At 40.9% G+C, this 26225-nt stretch overlaps 1 protein-coding gene across 2 annotated transcripts in view; it reads left to right on the forward strand.

Moving 5' to 3' along the window:
• Positions 1-1235: 1235 nt before the first annotated feature.
• LOC137757790 (band 4.1-like protein 5) overlaps positions 1236-26225 on the forward strand; it is a 63786-nt gene continuing 38796 nt past the window's right edge. For both annotated transcript variants that reach the window (XM_068534382.1, XM_068534383.1), the window contains exon 1: positions 1236-1287. The gene's annotated coding sequence lies outside the window, so the exon portion shown is untranslated. The remainder of the gene's footprint in view (positions 1288-26225) is intronic.

The following is a 26225-nucleotide window of genomic DNA, read 5'->3' on the forward strand; positions in this document are numbered from 1 at the left end:
GAATGACTCTGGCTTTACAGACACGAGAAGACTCATCCTCAGCTTTGACCCCGTTTACTTCCATGTGTACTCAACAGCTGCGAACTGAGCAAAGTGGGAAGATGGTTGTCCCACGTGAATGCAGCATGCTCTGATGGTGGGGTAGCCATTGTTTGAACCATGATGCTGTAACTGCCTTGGTCAGAGCAGACCCTTCACTTGTAAATCATCGTTAATTGCTTTGAAACACCATGATTTTTTGTGTGTTAGGCTTTGAGTATTGGGTTTGAAAATAATATCACATTGCGTTAATTTATTTTATATCTTTGGTATATAGGACTTGTATGATTTGCAAGAATAAAATCATCTTGTGCTAATGACATTTAATCTCTTTACCCCCACATGCCTCTTATATTTTAATACACATCATACCACACTGTCAGTCATACCTTGCTTCCAGGATTGTTGCGAATGCTTGCCTGTGACATGCTTCTATGTAAGGGATAGAATTTGAAGATACTTCTGTGGTGGGGAAACCCCTCTCTCCATGTGCGTCTGTCTCATGCATAAAATGCGACTTGTCAGATTTTTTCTAGATGTTATGAACCGTGTGAATTTAGGTACGGTATTCTTCCTCAGCTCCCCCTTTTCAAGAACATAAAAATTTCTCCTCCTGTCTTCATATAAATTACCTTTTACTTGAGTCACATGAAATCACTGTGAGAATTTTGTCTTGCTCAGTTGACATTTACTGTGGTGGTAAAGATACTAGGGCACAGGCATGTGGAAGATATGTTACGTAACTTCATTGCACTCTTTGGTTCTCTCTTTTTTTTTTTTTTTTTTTTAACCTTTTCTCTTGTTCATCTAGTCTTTATGTCTTCTTTGGCGGGGGCGGGGGGGCCTCATCGCACAGCTTACAGGATCTTAGTTCCCCGGCCAGGGTTTGAACCTGCTCCCTCGGCAGTGAAAGTGCAGAGTCCTAACCACTGGACCGCCAAGGAATTCCCCCTTGACCCTTGCTAATTTGTAGTCTACTAGCTGCTTTGAGCTCTTTGCATTCATGGGAAGATCATAATATTAGCCTCAGAGAATTAGTGAATTAGTACAGAGACAATTTCAAAAGAAATTTGGGAAAGGAAAGAATATTTCTGTGGCTTTTTAAATGACACGTTTTAATATTTATGCTGAAATGGAAAAACAAGTGTTCCTGCTTTTCCTGAAGGAATTGTTCTCACAGGCTTTTTGTTTTTAGATGATTACCTAAGCCTCTGTGCTCCTGACAACAAGCTGTGGCCTTAATTCTAGGTGAAGGTGCTTGAGTGAACTTTTTCCATTTTGTCCCTGACAGCTGGCCAGCATTCTGTTTACGCTGGCGTGGAGGAGGGATACCTGACCTGGAACACAGCATTCTCCAGGGCGTGTGCCTGCGCCTCCCTCGGTGGGGTAATAACCCTGTACCTCCTCCTCTTGAAAACAGGTTCCGCAGCTGCAGACCTCATTTCTCGCTGTTGAAGGAATTCTTGTTTGTTTGTTTTTAACTAATTTTAATAAAGCAAAGAGAAAGGAGATACATACCAGGGTATGGTTAGGATTTGTAAGAAGTTGCAGATTTCTTAATAAAGGTTTGGTCTACAGACACAACTGATTATTGTTAATATTAAATGAAAAATATTTTAAATTACTAGGGGTGGAGTAAAAGAAAAGAATGAAAGATAAGAGATGATACTAGGAAGAGAATTGCTGGCTTGATTTTTCTTGTGGAACTAGTTAGAGGGGTTATCCAGAGAAACCATGGAAACATCCCAGCATGTAAAATACCACTAGAATATATATTATCACGCAGAAGAGTTTCTCATAACAAAGTTACGTTTGTAGCCCAGCCACTAGCTTCAGTGATTATTTAATTGCAGACTTGCTAAGAGTTTGAAGACAAGACCCACTTTTAACAACTTGTACTAATTCTTTCTGGCTGGGGAGCAACTTCTTTCTTCCAGCAGAACCCTTGGAAGCCTTTAGAAAGACCTGGGAAGATTTGGTACCGTGGGGTGTGCAGGTTATCCCTGTGGCTGGAATAGCAGTGACCAGTATTCGCGTAGGCTGGAAAGGCATCGACTGGCCGTCTGAGGCGTTTGGATTTGGTGAAGAGGCCTGGGGCAATCATTGCAAGGTTTTGAGCGAAAGAGCTTGAGAACCTTGTATCCATATCTCCTTTTTTGATCCACCTCATCGTTTGCTGAACATCTACCAGAGTGCCTCCTTCTTTCTCACTTACAATGACTCCTTTGCATGGATCCTCAAATTTCTTGGCCCTTCTGCTATGGTACACATCTAGTTAAATTCTGGATTTAATCCCGGATAAATCCAGTTCTGTCTGCTGTGCATATAGATGGTAAATGTGAAATGCAATATTGTTAAACAATCTTTATTTTCTTTAAAGATTTATTTTATTGTTTTATTTATTTTTTGCTGCATCGGGTCTTAGTTGCAGCACGTGGGATCTTTCGTTATGGCGTGTGGGCTCTTCTCTAGTTGTGGTGTGCGGGTTTTCTCTCTCTAGTTGTGGCTCGCAGGCTCCAGCGTGCGTAGGCTCAGTAGTTGCGGCGCACAGGCTCAGTAGTTGTGGCGCATGGGCTTAGTCGCTCCATGGCATGTGGGTTCTTAGTTCCCTGACCAGGGGTCGAACCCTTGTGCCCTGCATTGTAAGGCAGATTCTTTACCACTGAACCACCAGGGAAGTCCCTAAACGGTCTTAATTTAAATGTTGGCCATTGAGCTCAAGTTGGGCCTTCAGGGGTGCCTGAAATCCTGTCACATTTCCTTAATCTGTTGATTTTCCCACTCTGCCGGCAGTAGTTTCTCCTCTTTCAAGCCCCAGCCATGTCCTCACCTCTCACTCCTCACTCCTCACTCCTCGGTCTCCGGTCGTGACCTGGCTTCCTGCTTCACCGAGAAGATAAGTGATGAGAAGCGATCTGCTGTACCCTCCCGCCGTGTGATCGGTTAACTGCTCTCTATCGGGCATCTGTACTCGGCCCTCCCACCTGTGCCCGAGGTGAGCCGGCCCCGGCGAGGCCCCGCAGTCTGTCTCATGTGCCCTCCCGGAGGCTCTGCTCACGCGGCAGCGTGAGGCCCTCTGGCCTCGGTCCCAGAGCCTTGTCCTTGTCTTGACCCCTGTGTCTCTCCTCATCAGCCAGCGCGTCCTGTCAGTTCTGGCTTCACAGCACATCCCGGAGCCGCTTGTCACCGTCTCTGCTGCGCCCGCCCCGTTTCCCTTTGCTCTTACCTGGCCCCCCGCCGCCCTTGCCTCCTGCCTGTCTCACGTCCCCCCCGCCCGCCCCGGCAGCCGCGGCGCCGGTGGCTGAGACCAGGCACGTCCCACCTCCGCACACTCCAAACCCCAGATCTACACACTGACAGGAACGTGGTTTTCCCACTCCTTGACTGCCGCTCACTTTCCTCCAAAGACTCGCTCAACCGTACCCAGCGCGTTCCATGTCTGGGCCTTTGCACTTCTCCTCTGCCTGGATAGTCCTCCTCGATCGCCTGTGGTTCATTCTGACACCTTCAGGCTTCCTGTCAGAGCGCTTTCCTGACCTCTCTGCCCCAGTCTCCTCGTCCCCCTTACCTTGCTTCACGTTTCTCTCGCCTCACTTCATGTTACATGCATAGTTGTTTGTCGTCTTTATATCCTCCGGTAGAGTGTCAGCTCCATCAGGGGAGAGCACTTTATTTACCTCGCCCTGCCCGGAGCAGTCCCGGGCTCAGTGCTCCATAAACGGTAGTTGATGGATTGAGTGAATGAATGCTGAGCTCATCTTGGCAAACTTGATGGTACAGAGATCGTCAGAATGCTGTCCCTGGCTTCAGGAAATTTGCTCCAGGTGTGGAGAAGGGCAGTTTTACAAATGACAGATACAAGGGCTAAGTCGTTAGGCAGTAAGCAGGGTCATAGAAGGTAGACGAGGTGGAAGCTAGAGAAGGCGTCCTGACATTTGCACCAGACTTCGAGGGGCACGTAGAATCAGGAGCTCTGGGTGGCTAGATCACTGTGGACCAGAGGGCTGCAGCAGAAGAACACTTGAAAGTAGCCGAGGGCAAGGTGTCGTCGGGGAACGATGAGTGGGGTTGAGTAATGAGTATAGAATTCATGAGGGTGCTTAGTAATAATGGCAAGCAGACATTTGAGCGCTTCTGTGCCTGGCCTTGTTCTGGAGGTGCTGCAGTTACCATTTACTGGAGCAAGTCATCTGATCCTCATAGGAACCTGTAAGGTGTTTAGGTCGGTGAAGAAAGATAAGAGTAATGTAACTTCTCCGAAGCCACGTTGCTAGTACATGGTAAGGCTGGGCCTCAAACTCAGACAGCTTGGTCCTAGAGCCCAGACTGATGTCTGCTATGCTGACTCCATAACAGTGAAAAGCTGGGTGAGGCCTACACTGCTTTAGAAAGAGGACTCTGGCGGCAAGGAAGAACGAATGTCAGTTGGTGGAAGACTGGGATAGTTAAAATATGCTGCATCCATACTGTAATTTTTAAGGAATGAGGAAAATCTACACGAGCTGCTTATTGGAGTCTTGTCAGTGCTACGTTGTTGAGTTACAAACTCAAGTGAAGTGTCTGTGTGAGGAATGTCCCCATTTTTGTAAAAGCCGCCAAGCCATGTATCTATTTATAAGTGAACAGAAAATGGACCTGGATAAACAGTGAATTTTCAGAGAGTGGGGATAAGGGAGACATTGCTTTTCTTAGCTAGCATGTACTACTTTAAATAAGTAAATACGGATTAAAATGCCCTAAAATGTAGTGGAGAACAAGACAGATGGCTTCAGTTCATGCAGGTAAGTGTCCCTGGAAAGAAAGGAGATGGACAGACGTGATAACGTCCTTACACGGCCCTTTGTGCATTTGTGAGGAATGCATGTGTCCTGGGATGTTGCCAGGAGCCACAGAGTGAAACTGTAACGTGTAACTGTGTGTTTGAAGGCTTCAGTATATTCACAGAGGTGTTACAGCCGTCACCACTCTTCAAATTTCAGGACATTTCATCATCCCCCAAGGAAACGCCTCAGCTGTTAGCAGTCTGCCCACTCTCCTCACCCCGCAGGCCTGCAAACACCAATCTACTTTCTATCTCTGCGGACTTGCTCATTCTGGACATTTCCTGTAGGTAGAATTGTACAGTATGTGACCTCTTGTGTCTGGCTTCTTTCACTTAGCACAGTGTTTTCAGGATTCGTCCACGTTGTAGCCTGTATCAGTATTTGATTCCTTTTAATGGCTCAATAAATTCCCTTGTATGATATACAGCATTTTGTTTGTCCATCAGTTGGTGGACATTTGGGTTTCTGCTTTTTGGCTGCTGTGAATATTCATGTACAGGTTTTTCTTTTTTTATGAACATGTGTGTTCATTCATTTTGGGCATATATATACATAGGAGTGGAATTGCTGGGTCATATGGTAACTACGTTTAACTATGTTTAACTGCCGAATTGTTTTCCGAAGCAGCTGTACCAGTTTACATGTCCACCAACAGTTGTATCTTGTCATTTTCATCATAGCCATCCTAGTTGTTGTGAGGCTGGTGTATCCATTGTGGCTTTGATTTGCATTTTCAGGAGGCTAATGATGTTGGATTTTTTTATAAACATATTGGCCATTTGTGTATCTTCTTTGAAGACATGTCTATACATATCCTTGCCCATTTTTACATTGGGTATAATAATCTCATTTCTTTATCTGTAGCATCTGAAATTGTCTCCTTTTTAAAAATTAATTAATTAATTATTCTTGGCTGCGTTGGGTCTCTTGCTGCACGTGGGCTTTCTCTAGTTGCGGCAAGCGGGAGCTACTCTTCGTTGTGGTGTGTGGGCATCTCATTGCGGTGGCTTCTCTTGTTGCGGAGCACGGGCTCTAGGCACGCGGGCTTCAGTGGTTGTGGCATGTGGGCTCAGTAGTTGTGGCATGTGGGCTCAGTAGTTGTGGCTCGCAGGCTCTAGAGCGCAGGCTCAGTAGTTGTGGCGCACAGGCTTAGTTGCTCTGCGGCATGTGGGATCTTCCCGGACCAGGGCTGGAACCTGTGTCCCCTGTACTGGCAGGCGGATTCTTAACCACTGCGCCACCAGGGAAGTCTTCTGTCTCCTTTGTTGTTTGTGGGTTCTTTTCTGGAGGCGAATCTGTTTATCAAGTCTTTTCAAAGAACTAATGTTTTACTTAAATTTTCTGGTGCATTGTCTTTGTGAGGTGGAATGTGTGGAGTGAAAGTAAGGCACCGTGACTCTTACATTAAACAAGTCTTCAAGTTGTGAACAGCTCTTGTACCAGGACAACTAGTATTTGTCTGTTTTAGAAAAAGTAAAAAGTAAGTTTTGTAGTTTACATCTACAGAAGATGGGGTGCTCAGGGGTGAATTACTCATTTTATCAAATTGTATTTTTTAAAATTCTGTCTGTTGAATATTGCTTTTTTGTAGAGTGTAATCCCATGTCTATCTGCGAGTTGCAGTGGGACGGTTAAATAAATCTTTCTGGATGAAGGGCAGTAAGAATGTTCCCTTTGAATGATGTACGTATTTCCCTCGGGAAGACAAGATAACGTACAGTGAGTCTGCTCAGGCGGTTACTGAGCGCTGGGTGCCAGACTCACGGTTCCGGAGCGCTGGGTGCCAGACTCACGGTTCCTGAGCGCTGGGTGCCAGACTCATGGTTACTGAGCGCTGGGTGCCGGACTCATGGTTACTGAGCACTGGGTGCCAGACTCACGGGTGTCTCCTTCCGGTCACTGTGTAACGAGTTACCTGGAAACACAGAGAGAAAAATCCTCAGGTGGTTTTTGCAGACAGGCGTCAGTCAGGAGAGGTATTTTATCTGAAGTTACCTATGAAAATTTCAGTAACGGCAGCACACAAGCAACCTTGAGATAAACCACAGCCTGTCCTAAAAGGTGGGGTGTGATGGGTGAATGAGGAAAGATGGTTCACTCTTAGAATCTTTGTGACTCAAATGTGTCAACCATGGTTTTCATAGAAGATGAGAAACAAAGGAATCCTCTTGTTTTCTTGGCTTTGTTTTGAGACAGAGTGATTGAAAGAGAAACCCTTGCTGACACCACTCACAACAGATGTCCTTCTTTTAATACCCCTCCCCTTGCTTACACATTCTGCCCCCGCCCCATTTAGCTTGAAGCAGATTGTGGCTCAAGGGCATGCGTGGAATGCGTGGTCTCTGTGTCTCCTGGCCTGGCGGGGGCGTGCTTACACAGCGAAAAGGTCGCAGGCCCCCTGTTTTCTGCCCTTTTTCCTCCCCAGCTCTAGCCGCTTACAGTTGGGGGGTTTTGGATTGTTCTGTGCTGCTTCAAATAGCTCCTGAATGACCATTTGAGATTTCATTAGGGTTTCCATTCTTGTTAAGTGGTAGTCTCCATACGGGGTATGTAGAAAAGTAGCTAGGTTATTCAGTGACTAGTTGTTGAGTGCCTGCTGTATACAGGCGCTGTCCTGTGTTCTGGAAAACAGTGGTGACCAAGACGTAAGTGCCTCCTCTCATGGCACCTACGTTCTAGTGAAGGAGACCGACAGTAAATATACAAACAGGGAAAGATGCTGTGGTTTCCATAGTAGTAGATGCTGCGAAGAAAATAAGGAAGTGTCAGTGCAAGCGACTGCAGGGTGAGGGGCAGGCGGGCCTCCGAGGAGACGCTTCCATTGAGGTCCGCGTGGCATGAGGGTCAGCCGTACAGAGGAGGAGGAATGTGTCGGGAGAACCAACAGCTGGTACAGGGGCCTTTGAGTTGACTTCTGAGGGTAGAAAGAAAGCCATGTGGATGGAGCGTAAGTAAAAGGAAGATGTGGGTCCGATAAGGGTTCTGAGGGCACTAGGCAGGGGCCCAGTCAGGTGGGCCTTGCGTTCCAGGGGCAGTGATCAGGGTTTTATTCCAAGTGCATCGGGGAGCCTGTGGTGGATCTCAAGTAAGGGAGCAGTGTGTCCTGTACACTCTTTCCGAAGATGACTTTGTTGTATGGAAGATACAGGGCAAGTGTGGACTTTTGTTCCTGACCAGCTGAGAGTAAGTTTCAGAGATTGTGAGCCCACACATCCAAATTCTTCAGCAGGTATTTTTTTTTAAGAACAATAACATTCTTGTACTGTGTACGAGGCACTTAACCACGTGCATCCAGGGAATCAGATATAATATAGTACTATTACCAAATATATGCTGTCCACATTCAGTTTTCCTGGTTGTCCTAATCCTGTCTTTTAGTGCAGCTTCTTTGGTCCAACTCAGGATTCTCCGTTAGCCTTTTGCTGTTTCTTGAGTGTCTCGGTCTGCAGCAGTTCCTCGCCTTCTCTTTACCTTTTTTTTTTAATTTTTTAATTTTTATTTATTTTTGGCTGTGTTGGGTCTTCGTTTCTGCGCGAGGGCTTTCTCCAGTTTTCAGAGAGCGGGGGCCGCTCTTCATCGCGGTGCGCGGGCCTCTCACTGTCGTGGCCTCTCCCGTTGCGGAGCACAGGCTCCAGACGCGCAGGCTCAGTAGTTGTGGCTTACGGGCTTAGTTGCTCTGCGGCATGTGGGATCTTCCCAGACCAGGGCTCGAACCCGTGTCCCTGCATTGGCAGGCAGATTCCTAACCACTGTGCCACCAGGGAAGCCCTAAAATGGTATTTGGGAACCAAGATCTGGGCACTACTTATGTTCATTGCTGCTGTAAACGTCATTATCCAGTGGATAGAGTTTAAAAATCGATATTTATGTTTAAATCACAAGTTCATACAGATACTCTAATTCCAGTCCAATACCTAGGGTTCTTCCCCCCAACCCCATTCCTTATTTCCATTTCCTTTCTCTCCTGGTGGGAAACCTAACCCCCAGCAGCATTCATATCTCCATGTCTGCCCACTTGTGTAACGTATGCTCAGTAGTTTCAGAATTGCTCTATCCATATCATCATCAACAACAAACCTACTAAGTAATGCTCAGTATTGCTTCAGTTCTTCCTCCTTATGCTGAGGGTAAATAGGTGAAGTGCAGTGCTTAAAGTTCACTTGGATGAGTTCCTTTTTTCTCCCTGTGATTATGGCATTCCTTCTTGGTAAACACATCTTAATTTTTCTAGGTATTGCGATACTCCCCTTCACTGGAGATGAAGTGTATTTTTCTTGCAGCTTTATTGACATACACTGATGTACAATAAAATACATTTGTTTAACGTGTTTGATAAGTTGTGGCTCACACAGGCCTGTGACAGCCGCACCATGAGCAAGATTGATGATGGATATGTTTAGTGTGGTGTCGCTTAGATTTCTCTTTTTATGAGCATACTTTTGTATGTTTGAGTCATTTGCATATTCTTTTCTGTGAATTGACTGACTGTTCTTATCTCTAGTGTCCCCTCCCCACCTTTTAAAACAGGGCTGTTGGCCTTTTTCTTCTCTATTTTTAAGAGGTTTTCAGTGTCTATTAGGGATATTAACTCTATAATATCATTAACTCAGAAAATATTAATTGCAAATATATTTTCAGTTTGTCATTTGTCTTTTTACTTTGCTTTTAGTAAGTTTTAAATTTTTATATAAGCGAATCTATCCATCTTTTTCTTTAATAGTTTCTGGATTTTAATAGTTAGGAAGGTTTTTCCCACTGTCACATTTTAGAGGAATTCAGCCAATTTTGCTGAATTAGGGTTAGGGTTGCGCTTGTATGGTTTCATTTTTCTTATATTTGAATCTCAGATCCACTTAGAATTACCTCATTTTAAGGTGTGAATAATGAATCTGTTTTATTCATTTCTAGATGGCTTTCCAGTTGTGTCAACACTGGTTTTTAAAAATTTTATCATGGTGCTGGGACAACTGGAGCTCCACATACAAAAGAATGAAATTGGACCCCTACCTCACATCATATAAACAATGAACTCCAGATGGATCATAAACCGAAAATTAATAGCTAGAACTATAAAAGTCTTAGAGGAAAGCATAGGAGCAAATGTTTGTGACCATGGATCTAGCAGAGGTTTTTTAAGATATGATATCAAAAGCACATGTGACAAAAGAAAAAAATACATTGAAATTCATCAAACATTAAAACATCCTTGATGTTTCAAAGGATGTCATCAAGAAAATGAAGAACAACCCATGGAATGGGAGAAAATATTTGCAACTTCTCCTGAGTTCTGTGGCATGACTTGGGTTTTTTCTAGGCTTTTCCTCCTCCTAGAGAGGGTTTAGCTTTCTGCAGTCTTTCTAATCAATGACCACTTGTACATCTGTTCCACTACCTTCATATATTTTTCTCTTGCCTTTTTGTGTTCCTTATGTGTGATTTGTGTCCTTACACTGTCACTTTAGACTGGTTTTATGAGAAAGCAGGAGTAAATCTTGCATGTTCTGTTTGCAGTGTTTAATCCCGCGTGGATGTCTTTTGGAGAATTTCTAGTCACCTGTCCTCTAATACTGCCCCTCTTCCGTTATCTCTTTCCCATCTGCAGTGTCTATTAAATGTATGTTGCAGCTTTCAGTCTATGTTGGTCTCTGTATTTCCTGTCTTTCATATTTGCCATGTCTTTATATCTAGATCTTTCTTGGTGGTTTTCTTAATTTTTATCTTTTAATTCAATAATTCTTTAACTCTGTCTAGTCTGCTGTGTCCCCTCTGCTGAATGTTTAATTAACGACTCATTTAATTTCTCATTTCTTAGAATCTACTGTTACAGTTTCATAAGCTCCTTCCCTGTTTTATTGATTCTGTCCTTCCTTTATGTCTTTCAGCACATTTAATATACTTACTTTAAACTCCTTTTTAGATTGTACTATTCTTTCTACTTCCTCAGCTGTAAATGCTCCTGTTTCTTGGGTTCCTTTGGTTGTCTGTCTTAGCATCAAATTTCATTACATGCTTTGTAATTTTTGGTTTGTGAGTTCAACTTGCCTTGTTTTCTTTCAGGGGGTTTTTCTTCTTTTCTTCTTCCCACGCTCACCCTTTCCTGTAAGGCAGTTCTGAAGTTGCCCCAGCCTGACTTTTGAAATCCTCAGCTCCGAAGAAGGTCTTGCAATAGGGTCTTTCAGAGAAACTGCCTCCAGTACTGACCAGCATGTGATGCTTTGATTGTCTGTTGCACAGATACTTCTAACTCTTCCCTTCATTGCAGGCAGGCACTTTCTTTTCATTTGAAGTTGGAGTAGTGACTTGAGCTTTGTCACCTCTGTGCCTGTCTAGAAGATACAGTCCCCGGTCTCACAGGGTGAGTCTGTTCACTGCCTCACAGGAGCAGTCTCAGGTTTCATTTCCTCCAGGGAGGTGCATCTTTGACCCCGGTGCCTGTTCCCCCTCTCGGCTCCCTGAGTTCCTCCTGGCTCGAGCCCCAGTTCACTACTGGGAGTTTATCACTGTTGTTTTTGTAAACGGCTGAATCCTCTGCTTTATTTTTCTAATATTAATTACTGTATTCATCTATTCAAGGTCAGTTCCTCCCTTTCTAGCCCATCATTTGTACGTATAAAGACCATCTTATTTTTAGTAACTGAAGCGTACTTTAAGTTACAGAAAGTCTCCAGTTCTAATCTTACACCCAATTTAAAGATTTCCCCTTCCCCCCATACATGCGGTGAGGGTGGTTTCTTCTTTTAACCTTCACTTTCTCCCACTTATCCTTGTGCTTACTTTCAGGGTTGAGGAAGAAGAAAGAGGAAAGGGGCAAAGTCTGATGTGAATGATGCTGTTGTAATCCAGCTAGGTGTCATGGCATAAATATAAGTGCCAGTTCTTTTGTGCTACACATAGTATGTTTTTTCAGAGGCCCTCATAAAACCCATCACTTCCCCAGAATAGGTAATGTACTTCATATTTCACCTTTTGCAGCTCTTTCCCTCTCCCGTATTCGGGGCTCAGCTCTTGCCCATGAATACGCTTTTATTGCTTGAGTCATCTTACCCTCGGACACTTGTCTCATGGGTGGAGTTCCATTGAATGGGCTTCAAGCTGGACTTAAACTTGGCTCAAAGGAAGTGCATAAGTTTTGTCTTTTCTCCTAACTTTTAATTTTGGAAAACTTCAAGCCCACAGAAAAGTTGAAAGTATAGTGGATGAATAGCCATATGCCCTTCCCCCTAGATTCTCTGCCTGTTAATATTTTGCCTATTTGCTGACATTGAGTTTTTTCTTCACTGAACTAATTGAGGATCACAATGCAGACATTATTTTACTGTATCCCTTAATACTTCTCTTTGCATGTATCTCCAAACATCAAGGACAGTCTTGTAGGTAATGTATTTATTACACAGAAATTTGAACATTGTTACAACACTATTATCTTCTAGTCCATACTCAGATTTTTCCAAATGTTTCAATAAATGCCCTCTATAGCTGTTTTTCCTGTCTGATTCAGGATCCAGTCAACATTGCAATTAGTTTCTCATGTTTCTTTACTCATGAAGACATCCCCCGCCTTTTTTGCCTTTTGTGACATTGACATTTTTTAGAGTCTATGCCGGCTTCTTTGCGGAATACCTCTCCACTTAGATTTGTGTGATTGTCGTCTTATGATGAGATTCAAATTAAACACTTTTACTAATGCTTTGGTGAAGGCGATGTCCACCAGATTTCTCTGTAAAAGTACCTTTTTCCCTTTTAATCTGTGGAGTGTCATTTTAAGACTGAGTGGACATCCTATTCCCTGAAATCTTTTATCTAGTGGTTTTAGCATCCATTGATAATTTTTACCTGAATCGATTATTATTACTTTGGTATTTACAATATGGTGACTTTGCAGTTCTGCCCTGTCTACAAATACGAGGTGGCATTCTTCTGTAAAAGAGAGCTTTCCTCTTTCCTCTCACCTTTAAAGGAAATAATTTGTTACTAGTAGGCTCATGGATTTTTAAAAATGTATTCTCATCCACTCCTGTTATTGATTTTGATGTGTGAGTTATTCCAAATTTGGCCTCTGGGAATCTATGCATTCTTGGCCCTGCCAAACACTGTAAATGTAGCTTGTCCATCTGCTGGCTTTGCCCCCAGGTTATTAAGGCAAGCCCCAGTCAGCTCGTGGAGTTTGGACCTCTCCGTGCCAAGAGGCGTCCTTCCCTACACGGGAGATGTGTTTACATATACTCCCAAACTTAGGGTTCACACGTCACATTTTCCTAAGTGCTCTCCCAGCGCTGCACCTGACATGGGCCCTGTAGTTTCTAATGCTCAGCAATCTCCACCCCACCCCACCACAAAGTAAGATGCCATCCTCCTCTTTCACAGGTTCTGTGAGAACCTCCATTACTCGATGTGATTTTGCACTCCACTGCTGTCCTGGGGAAAGAAAGAGAAAAGGCGGTGCTCTCTTGTCCTCTGAATACTCTTGCAGAACATCCCTTTGAACGTCTTGTCTTTTCCTTTATGGCCTGGATAATGCGGCGCGCTAAGGTTCTTTTTAGTAAGTGCTGCTCAGATCTTTAGAATGTGAGATATGTTAGTTTCCTAGGACTGCTGTTACAGCTGGGAGACAACAGAAATTTTGTCTCACGGTTCTAGAGGCCAGAAGTCCAAGAGATCAAGGTGCAGGCAGGATGCTTCCTTCTGAGGGCTCTGAGAAGGTTCTGTTCCATGCCTCTCCCCTGGCTTCTGGTGGTTTGCTGGCAGGCTGGATTGCAGAAGCGTCGCCTGGTCTCTGCCTTCATCTTCCCATGGCCTTCGTGGGTGTGTATCTGTGTCCATAGTTCCCCCTTTATAAGGACATCAGTCCTATTGGATTAAGTGCCTACCCTACTCCAGTATGGTCTCATTCTGACTTAACTGATTACATCTGCAGCTATCCTGTTTCCAAGGGAGATCCCAGTCTGAGGTAGGGGGCGTGAGGACTTCAGCATATGAATTTGGTCACTTTTTAACCATTGTTCTTCAGAAATTCTGAGACAATTCAGCATCTTTTATGTATGGATTTCTATTTCATTTCTGATTCGTGAAGTTTTTAATCTTATTTTTGAATGCTGTGGACTGAGTGTGTCCCCCCCAAAATTCATACGTGTGAGAGCTAATCCCCAGTGTGACGGTGTTTGGAGGTGAGACCTTTGGGAGGTGATTTTATGAAGGTGGATTAAGCCCTCATGAATAGGATTAGTGCCCTTATAAAAGGGACCCCAGAGAGCTCCATCATCCCTTCTGCCATGTGAGGACACAGCAGAAAGACAGCCGTCTGTGAACTTAAAAGAAGGCCCTCGCCAGACACCATAACTACCAGCAAGACTTGGCAGCCTCTGGAACTGGGAGGAATAAAGTTGCGTTGTTAATAAGCCACCCAGTCTATGGTATTTCTGTTAAAGTAAGCTGAATGGACTAAGACACGTGCGGTATAGTTTAAAAGAAATGTTTTCTGTCATGTGTCCATATTAGGACCGCAGGAGATGAACTTCCACCAGTTCTCACGTTTTGTCCAAAAATATTGGTATCCGTATTTTTTAAATTTTTTGATGAAAATTTCAGGATTATATAAAGGTACAACATATGGTGAACCACAGCATTCACATCAACCAGCTTCAACAAGCTCCAATATTCTGCCACTTTTGTTTCATCTCTTCTCGTCCCCACCACCATCTCTTCTTTTGATGATTTTATCCTTTTTCTTTTTTCTTTGATATTCTTATCCTTTTTTCTTTCTTTGATGTTCTTACCCTTTTTTTTCTTATCCTTTTTTTTTTTCTTTTTTTTCTTTTCTTTTTTTTCTCACAAGTTGTACTGATTCACACTTATTAGGAAGGATGACAATTGGACCAGTACAAAAAGGACTGAAAATGAGCTGATGAGATGGTTTTGCATCAGTAGATTTTTATAGTGTTAAAGATGAAAAAAGTGCCTGAAGTGCCTTTACTCCAGTGGTTTCCAAATGACTTTTGGCTAAGAAACCCATCTAATTAAATTTATCTGGGAATTCCAAATAAAATCCCATAAAAAAAGTTACCATGGGGAAACCAAAACTCTACCACCTTTTCCACTTTTTAGGTAAGTCGTAGAAGTCTGTGGAATCCTTTGGGCTCTGTAGAACATATTTTGAAAACCAAGGTAAAGTAACTTGTTTAAAGTTGTATAGAGATAGGATTAGGACATAGATCTCTCCCTCTCTCTTTTTTTTTTTTTTTGGTACATTTTTATTTATTTATTTTTTTCATTTTATCTACAACCATACCAGTTCTTCTGTCAACGATACTGACGTTTGTCGCAAGAAAAAAAATGAGCAGATACTATACTAACATTTTACACCAAGTAGAAGCTGAGTGGTTGGTTCACCATATCACGTGTCACGCCATGCAGGGTGTTTCAGTCTCAGTCACTGTGGATGAAACCCTCCGTAGAGGAGAATCTGCCAACTGCATCACAAATGTGTGTGAACGACAGATTTTCCCTGCCTGACGTTAATGAACTGCAGATGGTAAATGGTTTTTCCCTTTAAAAAGTGGATTTATTTCTCAGTCTGTTAAAATGCAAATGCCCAAAACAAGCACACAGCCCCCTGCCACTGCAGGCTTGCCAAAGTCTTTGTTCTTAAATAACCTTAAATATAACTGCCCTTTGCGGAGTTAATACTCTTAGAGTAGTAGCTAGCATTTAATGCTTGGAGAAACAAACTGATTTTGTCCATGATGGTGTCATAGTTTCTAAGTGAAAAATATTATCAGTCCTGATAGGAACTCTCAAATAGGAGGTTTGGAGCTGCAATCCTTTTGTCCCCCTGAAAGATAGATAGATAGATAGATAGATAGATAGATAGATAGATAGATAGGCAGACAGACGGGCAATTATATAATGGATATGGATATAGGGGATAAATGAAAAAGGGGCAGGAACTGATGTCACATAGAGCCAGAGTGGGTAGGCAACTGGGGGCCATTCTACCTGTGTGACAAGAAAGAATGAACAAGGGAAGAAACAACAGTTGCACTGCTCAATTAGAAGTGCTGGGAAGAACAGCTTGGGGGAGGCAGCCTGCCTGTGTCCTTTTTTTTTTTTGAATTTTTGAATTTTATTTTTGTATATAGCAGGTTCTTATTAGTTATCCATTTTATACATATTAGTATATATATGTCAATCCCAATCTCCCAAATCATCACACCACCACCCCTCCCCCACCACCTTCCCCCCTTGGTGTCCATACGTTTGTTGTCTACATCTGTGTCTCTATTTCTGCCCTGCAAACCGGTTCATCTGTGCCATTTCTCTAGGTTCCACATATATGTGTTAATATACGATATTTGTTTTTCTCTTTCTGACTTAACTTCACTCTATATGACAGTCTCTAGATCCATCCACGTCTCAACAAATGACCCAATTTCGTTCCTTTTTATGGCTGAGTAATATTCCATTGTATATATGTATCACGTCTTCTTTATCCATTCGTCTGTCCATGGACATTTAGGTTGCTTCCATGACCTGGCTATTGTAAATAGTGCTGCAGTGAACATTGGGGTGCATGTGTCTTTTTGAGTTATGCTTTTCTCTGGGTATATGCCCAGTAGTGGGATTGCTGGGTCATATAGTAATTCTAATTTTAGTTTTCTAAGGAACCTCCATACTGTTCTCCATAGAGGCTGTATCACTTTACATTCCCACCAACAGTGCAAGAGGGTTCCCTTTTCTCCACCCCCTCTCCAGCATTTGTTGTTTGTAGATTTTCTGATGATGCCCATTCTAACTGGTGTGAGGTGATACCTCATTGTAGTTTTGATTTGCATTTCCCTAATAACTAGTGATGTTGAGCAGCTTTTCATGTGCTTCTTGGCCATCTGTATGTCTTCTTTGGAGAAATGTCTATTTAGGTCTTCTGCCCATTTTTGGATTAGGTTGTTTGTTTTTTTAATATTGAGCTGCACGAGCTGTTTATACATTTTGGAGATTAATCCGTTGTCCGTTGATTTCGTTTGCAAATATTTTCTCCCATTCTGAGGGTTGTCTTTTCATCTTGTTTGTAGTTTCCTTTGCTTTGCAAAAGCTTTTAAGTTTCATTAGGTCCCATTTGTTTATTTTTGTTTTTATTTCCATTACTCTAGGTGGTGGATCAAAAAAGATCTTGCTGTGATTTATGTCAGAGAGTGTTCTTTCTATGTTTTCCACTAACAGTTTTACAGTGTCCAGTCTTACATTTAGATCTCTAATCCATTTTGAGTTTATTTTTGTGTATGGTGTTAGGGAGTGTTCTAATTTCATTCTTTTACATGTAGCTGTCCAGTTTTCCCAGCACCACTTGTTGAAGAGACTGTCTTTTCTCCATTGTATATCCTTGCTTCCTTTGTCATAGATTAGTTGACCATAGGTGCGTGGGTTTATCTCTGGGCTTTCTATCCTGTTCCATTGATCTATATTTCTGTTTTTGTGCCAGTACCATATTGTCTTGATTACTGTAGCTTTGTAGTATAGTCTGAAGTCAGGGTGTCTGATTCCTCCCACTCCGTTTTTTTCCCTCAAAACTGCTTTGGCTATTTGGGGTCTTTTGTGTTTCCACACAAATTTTAAGATTTTTTGTTCTAGTTCTGTAAAAAATGCCATTGGTAATTTGATAGGGATTGCATTGAATCTGTAGATTGCTTTGAGTAGTATAGTCATTTTCACAATGTTGATTCTTCCAATCCAAGAACGTGGTATATCTCTCCATCTGTTGGTATCAACTTTAATTTCTTTCATCAGTGTCTTATAGTTTTCTTCATACAGGTCTTTTGTCTCCCTAGGTAGGTTTATTCCTAGGTGTTTTACTCTTTTTGTTGCAGTGGTAAATGGGAGTGTTTCCTTAATTTCTCTTCCAGATTTTTCATCATTAGTGTATAGGAATGCAAGAGATTTCTGTGCATTAATTTTGTATCCTGCAACATTACCAGATTCATTGATTAGCTCTAGTAGTTTTCTGGTGGCATCTTTAGGATTCTCTATGTATAGTATCATGTAATCTGCAAACAGTGACAGTTTTACTTCTTCTTTTCCAATTTATATTCCTTTTATTTCTTTTCCTTCTGATTGCCGTGGTTAGGACTTCCAAATCTATGTTGAATAATAGTGGTGAGAGTGGACATCCTTGTCTTGTTCCTGATCTTAGAGGAAATGCTTTCAGTTTTTCAGCATTGAGAATGATGTTGGCTGTGGGTTTGTCGTATATGGCCTTTATTATGTTGAGGTAGGTTCCCTCTGTGCCCACTTTCTGGAGAGTTTTTATCGTAAATGGGTGTTGAATTTTGTCAGAAGCTTTTTCTGCATCTATTGAGATGATCATATGGTTTTTCTTCTTCAGTTTGTTAATATAGTGTGTCACATTGATTGATTTGCATATATTGAGGAATCCTTGCATCCCTGGGATAAACCCCACTTGGTCATGGTGTATGATCCTTTTAATGTATTGTAGGATTGTGTCTGCTAGTATTTTGTTGAGGATTTTTGCATCTATATTCGTCAGTGATATTGGTCTGTAATTTTCTTTTTTTGTAGTGTCTTTGTCTGGTTTTGGGATCAGGGTGATGGTGGCTTCAGAGAATGAGTTTGGGAGTGTTCCTTCCTCTGAAATTTTTTGGAAGAGTTTGTGAAGGATGAGCGTTAGCTCTTCTCTAAGTGTTTGATAGAAGTCACCTGTGAAGCCGTCTGGTCCTGGACTTTTGTTTGTTGGAAGATTTTTAATCACAGTTTCAATTTCATTACTTGTGATTGGTCTGTTCATATTTTCTATTTCTTCCTGGTTCAGTCTTGGAAGGTTATACCTTTCTAAGAATTTGTCCATTTCTTCCAGGTTGTCCATTTTATTGGCATATTATTGCTTGTAGTAGTCTCTCAGGATGCTTTGTATTTCTGCGGTGTCTGTTTTAACTTCTTCTTTTTCATTTCTAATTTTATTGATTTGAGTCCTCTGTCTCTTTTTCTTGATGAGTCTGACTAATGGTTTATCAATTTTGTTTATCTTCTCAAAGAACCAGCTTTTAGTTTTATTGATCTTTGCTATTGTTTTCTTTGTTTCTATTTCATTTATTTCTGCTCTGATCTTTATGATTTCTTTCCTTCTGCTAACTCTGGGTTTTGTTTGTTCTTCTTTCTCTAGTTCCTTTAGATATAAGGTTAGATTGTTTATTTGAGCTTTTTCTTGTTTCTTGAGGTAGGCTTGTATTGCTATCAACTTCCCTCTTGGAACTGCTTTTGCTGCATCCCATAGGTTTAGGATTGTCATGTTTTCCTTGCAATTTGTCTCTAGGTATTTTTTGATTTCCTCTTTGATTTCTTCAGTGATCTCTTGGTTATTTAGTAACGTATTGTTCAGCCTCCATGTGTTTGTGTTTTTTACTTTTTTTCCCTGTAATTGATTTCTAATCTCATAGCATTGTGGTCACAAAAGATGCTTGATATGATTTCAGTTTTCTTAAATTTACTGAGGCTTGATTTGTGCCCCAAGATGTGATCTATCCTGGAGAATGTTCCGTGCACACTTGAGAAGAAAGTGTAATCTGCCGTTTTTGGATGGAATGTCCTATAAATATCAATTAAATCTATCTGGTCTATTGTGTCATTTAAAGCTTGTGTTTCCTTATTAATTTTTCTGTTTGGATGATCTGTCCATTGGTGTAAGTGAGGTGTTAAAGTCCCCCACTATTATTGTGTTACTGTTGATTTCCCCTTTTATAGCTGTTAGCATTTGCCTTATGTATTGAGGTGCTCCTATGTTGGGTGCATATATATTTATAATTGTTATATCTTCTTCTTGGATTGATCCCTTGATCATTATGTAGTGTGTCCTTCCTTGTCTCTGGTAACATTCTTTATTTTAAAGTCTATTTTATCTGATATGAGTATTGCTCCTCCAGCTTTCTTTTGCTTTCCATTTGCATGGAATATCTTTTTCCATCCCCTCACTTTCAGTCTGTATGTGTCCCTAGGTCTGAAGTGGGTCTCTTGTAGGCAGCATATATATGGGTCTTGTTTTTGTATCCATTCAGTGAGCCTGTGTCTTTTGGTTGGAGCATTTAATCCATTCACGTTTAAGGTAATTGTCGATATGTATGTCCCTATTACCATTCTCTTAATTGTTATGGGTTTGTTTTTGTAGGTCCTTTTCTTCTCTTGTGTTTCCCACTTAAAGAAGTTCCTTTAGCATTTGTTGTAGAGCTGGTTTGGTGGTGCTGAATTCTCTTAGCTTTTGCTTATCTGTAAAGCTTTAGATTTCTCCATCGACTCTGAATGAGATCCTTGCCAGGTAGAGTAATCTTGATTGTAGGTTCTTCCCTTTCATCACTTTAAATATGTCATGCCACTCCCTTCTGGCTTGTAGAGTTTCTGCTGAGAAGTAGCTTTTAACCTTATGGGAGTTCCCTTGTATGTTATTTGTCGTTTTTCCCTTGCTGCTTTCAATAATTTTTCTTTGTCTTTAATTTTTGTCAATTTGATTACTGTGTGTCTCGGCGTGTTTCTCCTTGGGTTTATCCTGCCTGGGACTCTCTGCGCTTCCTGGACTTGGGTGGCTGTTTCCTTTCCCATGTTAGGGAAATTTTCGGCTGTGATCTCTTCAAATATTTTCTCAGGTCCTTTCTCTCTCTCTTCTTCTGGGACCCCTATGATGCGAATGTTGTTGTGTTTAATGTTGTCCCAGAGGTCTCTTAGGCTGTCTTCATTTCTTTTCATTCTTTTTCCTTTAGTCTGTTCCGCAGCAGTGAATTCCACCATTCTGTCTTCCAGGTCACCTATCTGTTCTGCTGCCTCAGTTATTCTGCTATTGGTTCCTTCTAATTTAGTTTTCATTTCAGTTTTTGTATCGTTCATCTCTGTTTGTTTGTTCTTTAATTCTTCTAGGTCTTTGTCACACATTTCTTGCGTCTTCTCGATCTTTGCCTCCATTCTTTTTCCGAGGTCCTGGATCATCTTCACTATCATTATTCTGAATTCTTTTTCTGGAAGGTTGCCTATCTCCACTTCATTTAGTTGTTTTTCTGGGGTTTTATCTTGTTCCTTCATCTGGTACATAGCCCTCTGCCTTTTCATCTTGTCTATCTTTCTGTGAATGTGGTTTTTGTTCCACAGGCTACAGGATTGTAGTTCTTCTTGCTTCTGCTGTCTGCCCTCTCTTTATTTTTTTTTACTTTATTTTTTATTGAAGTATCGTTGAATTACAATGTTGTGTTAATCTCTGCTGTACAGCAGTGTGACTCATATATATATATATATATATACATATATATATATATGTATGTATGTATGTACACACACACATTCTTTCATATTCTTTTCCATTTTGGTTTATCATAGGATATTGAATATAGTTCCCTGTGCTCTACTGTAGAACCTTGTTGTTTATTCTCTGTGTAATAGTAGTTTGCATCTGCCAACCCCGAACTCCCAGTCCAACCCTCTCCTACCCCCTCCCCCTTGGCAACCACCAGTCTATTCTCTATGGGACACAGATCTCTTGACTAACAAGGAAGTTCTGCTTTTTGTTCTTACTATCCCTTTTAACAGTTTTCAAAAGAATTTTTTTTCTTATTTGGGTCCCTGACACAGGGTATATAATTAAAATATGGCCTTCATTCCTGTAGGAAAGCATGGAACAGAGGCATTTTCTTTCCTTCTCCCTAACTCAGTGTGTCTACGACCTTTCAGCGTTGCCACAGCAGATGAATTGTGTTGAAAGTCTTGTTCCTTAAAAAAACTGTTAAAATAGAATACATGGGGTTTCTAGATGGAATTGTTTTCTTAATTTCGTTTTCCTGTTGTTCATTGAATGGATATGGGTGAACAGTTGATTCTTATATATTGATCTTGTATCTTGCAACTTTGTTGAACAAGATTGTTACTTTCTAGTTTTGATATCCTAAATTTGAATAAAATTTTTTAAAGCAACTTTATGTTTTATTTTTACGTATTTTAAAGTATTTTTATATATTATGAAATTCACTTACTGTAATTCCATGATTTTTAGAAATGTATAAAATCATACAGTAACCACCACAATCTAGTTTTAGAACATTTTCATCATCCCCAAAAGTTCAGTCTTTATAAATTTGACTTTTCTATACATTTTATGTGAATGGAGTCACACAGTATACAAGGTTTCATGTCTGGCTTCTTTCACCTAGCAGAATGTTTTTGAGGTTCGTCCACGTATCCTAGTGTGCTCCTTTCAGTTGCTGAATAGCAAGACAGTTTATGGATATAGCACATTTGGTTTATGCATTAACCAGTTTTTGGGAATTTGCAGTGTTTCCATGTTCTGGCTGTGAATAATGTTATGGATATTCCTGTTCATGTCTCAGTGTGGATGTAAGGTACGGGTTCTCTTGGATAGACTCCAAGGGGGAGAATTGCTGGGTTGCACGGTGAACTTACATTTTAACTTTCTGCGAAATTGGCAGACTGGTTTCCAGGGCAGAAATAACGATTGTTCCAGGTCCCCACACCCTCTTCAACACTTGTTATTTTCTGCCTCTTTGATTATAGCTGTTGTAGAGGGTGAATAATGGGATTTCATTGTGGGTTTGATTTGCATTTTCCTGAGGGCTAGTGATATTGAGCATCTTTCCATGTGCTTGTCAGCTATTTATAGATCGTTTCTGGAGATGTGTCTATTTGGACCTTTTGCCCATTTTATGTGGGTTATTTGTCTTTTTAACATTGAGAGTTCTTTGTGTAGTTTGGAAACCAGTCCCTTATCAGACACATGATTTGTGAAAATGTTCTCTTAATCTGGGACTTCTCTTTTCGTTTTCATATTAGTGTTTTTTAGAAGCTCAAGCATTTCATTGTGATGTAGTCCAACTTACCAACTTTTTGTTTTATGGATGGTACCTTTGGTATATCTCAGAACATTTTGCCAACCCAAAATCACAAAGATTTTTTTCCCCCATGTTTTCTTCAAATATTTACAGTTTCAGCTGTTAACGTTTCAGTCTATTATTCATTTTTTTTAAGATTTATTTATTATTTATTTTTGGCTGCATCAGGTCCCAGTTGTGGCATGCGAGATCTTCATTGAGACATGTGGGATCTTTTGCTGTGGTGCACAGGCTCTTCATTGTGGTGTGTGGGCTTCCCCCTAGTTGTGGCATGCGGGTTTTCTCTCTCTAGTTGTGGCGCGTGGGTTCCAGGGCGCGTGGGCTCTGTAGTTTGCGGCACACAGGCTCTAGTTGAGGCAGGCAAGCTCAGGTAGTGGCGCGCAGGCTCAGTTGCCCCGCGGCACGTGGGATCTTAGTTCCCTAACCAGGGATCGAACCCGTGTCCCTGCTTTGGAAGACACATTCTTTACCACTGGACCACCAGGGAAGTCCCTGTTATTTATTTTGATTTCACTGTTATGTATGGTGTGAGGTTAGTGTCTAAATTCATATTTTTGCATGTATTTCTAGTTGTCTTGCCACCGTTTGTTGAAAGACTGTCCTTTTTTCCGTTGGTTTGTTTTGGCAAAAATCAACCATAAATGTAAGGAATTCTGGACTCTCGATTTTGTTCTGTTGATTTACATAACTATTTTTGTGCCAATACCACACTGTCCTAATTACTGTGGTTTTATAGCAAGTTTTGAAATCAGGTAGCATGTATCCTCCAACTTTGTTCTTTTTCAGAATGCATTTGGCTATTCTAGCTCCTTTGAATTTTATATAAATTTTAGGATTGGCTTGTCCATTTCTACAAAAAAGCCTGCTGGGATTTTGATAGTGAATGCATTGAATTTATAGATCAGTTTGTGGAGGATTGTCATCTTGACAATATTAAGTGTTCAGTCCGTGAACATGAAACGTCTTGCCACTTATTTAGATCTCCTTATTTATTATAGTTTTAACTGTACAAGTCCTGCATATCCTTTATTAAATTTATTCCTGTTGTTATTCTTTTTTCTTAAATATTTATTTTGTTTATTTATTTTTTTTCTTTGGCTGCATCGGGTCTTAGTTGCGGCATGTGAGGTCTTCGTTGAGGCACGTGGGATCTTTTGTCGCAGCACAGGCTCTTTGTTCTGGCGTACAGGTTTTCTCTCAGTAGTTGTGGCATGTGGGCTTAGTTGCCCGCGGCATGTGGGATCTTAGTTCACCGACCAGGGATTGAACCTGTGTCCCCTGCGTTGGAAGGAGGATTCTTTACCCCACTGAACCACCAGGAAATTCCCCTGTTGTTACTCTTTTTGATGCTATTGTGAATGGAATTGTTTTAATGTCAGTTTTCTGTTATTTGTTGCTAGTGTATAGATATAATTGATTTTTGCATGTTGATCTTGTATCCTGCAACCTTGTTGAACTCGTTTATTACTTTCTAGTAGCATTTTGTGGATTCCATTGGCTTTTCTATGTATGGGATTCTATCATCTGCACATAAAAACCTCTTCCTTTCTAATTTGGGCCCTTAATTTACTTTACTTTTCTATTGCCTTTTTTTTTCTTATTGCACTTTTTAGAACCTCTGGTATATTGTTGAATAGAAGTGGTCAGAGTGGGCATCCTTGTTTTGTTTCTGACTTACAGGAGAAAGATTTCAGTCATCCATCATTAAATATGATGTTCGCTGTTGATTTTTTTGTAGATTCCCTTTATCAGATTGAAGATGTTCCATCTGTTCTTAGTTTGTTGAGAGTTTTTGCCATGAGTGTTGTTGGATTTTGTCAAATGCTTTTCCTGTATCTATTGAGATGATCATGTTTTCTTTTATTAAAATGTAATATTACATTAATTGATTTTGAAACATTAATCCAACTTTGCATTCCTATGATAAATCCCACCTGGTCATGGTGGACAGTCCCTTTTATTTCTTGCTTGATTTTTTGTTACGTGTTTGGAATGGCTCCAGTATCAGGGTAATAATGGGCTCATAGAATGAGTTGGAGAATGTTGCCTTTCCTCTATTTGTGAAATACTTTGTTGAAGATTGGAATTATTTCTTCTTTTAAATATTTGATAGAATTTACCAGGGAGGTCCTCTGGGCCTGAGCTTCTCTTTGTGAGAAGATTTTTAATTACTGATTCAATTTCTTTACTTTTCTATGTCTATTCAGATTTTCTGTTTTCCTAGAGTGAGCTTTGGTAGTTTGTGTCTTTCAAGGAATTTTTGCATATCATCTAAGTCATTGAATTTATTGGCATAAAGTTAATAATATTCTCTTATACCATATTAGTATCTGTAATATCTGTAGTGGTGTCACTCTTCCGACTCCTGATATTGTAAATATGTATTCTCTCTTTTTATCAGTCTAGCTAGAAGTTGTTAATGATATTGAACTTCTCAAAGAACTAGCTCTCAGTTTAATTCATTTTTTCTGTTATTTTTCCCTTTTATCTTTATTATTTTCTGCCTTCCTCTTCCTTTGTATTTAATTTGCTCTTTTTCTAGTTTATCAAGGTATAAGCTGAGGTCATTGATTTGAAAACTTTCTTCTTTCCTAATATGGATGTTTAGTGTTATAAGTATTCCTCTAACTATTGCTTTAGTGACATCCTACAAATTTGGATATGTTGTGCTTTCGTTTTCATAGTTCAAAATTCTTTTCTAAATTTCCTTTTCATATCTTTTTAATAAATTTATTTTATTTATTTTTATTTTTCTGGGGCTGCGTTGGGTCTTCGCTGCTGCGCGCGGGCTTTCTCTAGTTGTGGCGAGTGGGGCTACTCCTTGCGGTGCGCAGGCTTCTCATTGCGGTGGCTTCTCTTGTTGCGGAGCGCGGGCTCCAGGCGCATGGGCTTCAGTAGTTGTGGCACTTGGGCTCAGTAGTTGTGGTGCGCAGGCTCAGTAGTTGTGGCGCATGGGCTTAGTTGCTCCACGGCATGTGGGATCTTCCCACACCAGGGATCGAACCTGTGTCCCCTGCATTGGCAGGTGAATTCTTAACCACTGCACCACCGGGGAAGTCCCTCATATCTTTTTTGATCCATAGGTTATTTAGAAGTGCATTATATAGTTTCCAAATATTTGGGGATTTTCCAAGGAACTTTCTGTTTTGGATTTCTAATTTAATTATGTTCTGGTCAAAGAACACACATACTTTGTATGATTTGAGTCCTTTTGAATTTATTGACTCTTGTTTTATGGCCCAGAATATTGTCTGTCTGAGTGATTATTCTGTATGCACTTGAGAATAACATGTGTTTTGATGTTTTGATGGAGTATTCTCTGAATGTCAATTAGGTAAAGTTGGTGGTTAGTGCTGTTCAAGACTACTGTACCCTTGCTGATTTTCTGTTCTAGCACTTATTGAAAGAAGGGTATTGAAATCTCCAACCATAATTGATCTATTACTCTTTGCAGTTCTTTCAGTTTTGGCTTCATGTATTT

The sequence above is a fragment of the Eschrichtius robustus genome, unplaced genomic scaffold, assembly GCF_028021215.1.
Source record: "Eschrichtius robustus isolate mEscRob2 unplaced genomic scaffold, mEscRob2.pri scaffold_403, whole genome shotgun sequence".
Classification (NCBI taxonomy): domain Eukaryota; kingdom Metazoa; phylum Chordata; class Mammalia; order Artiodactyla; family Eschrichtiidae; genus Eschrichtius; species Eschrichtius robustus.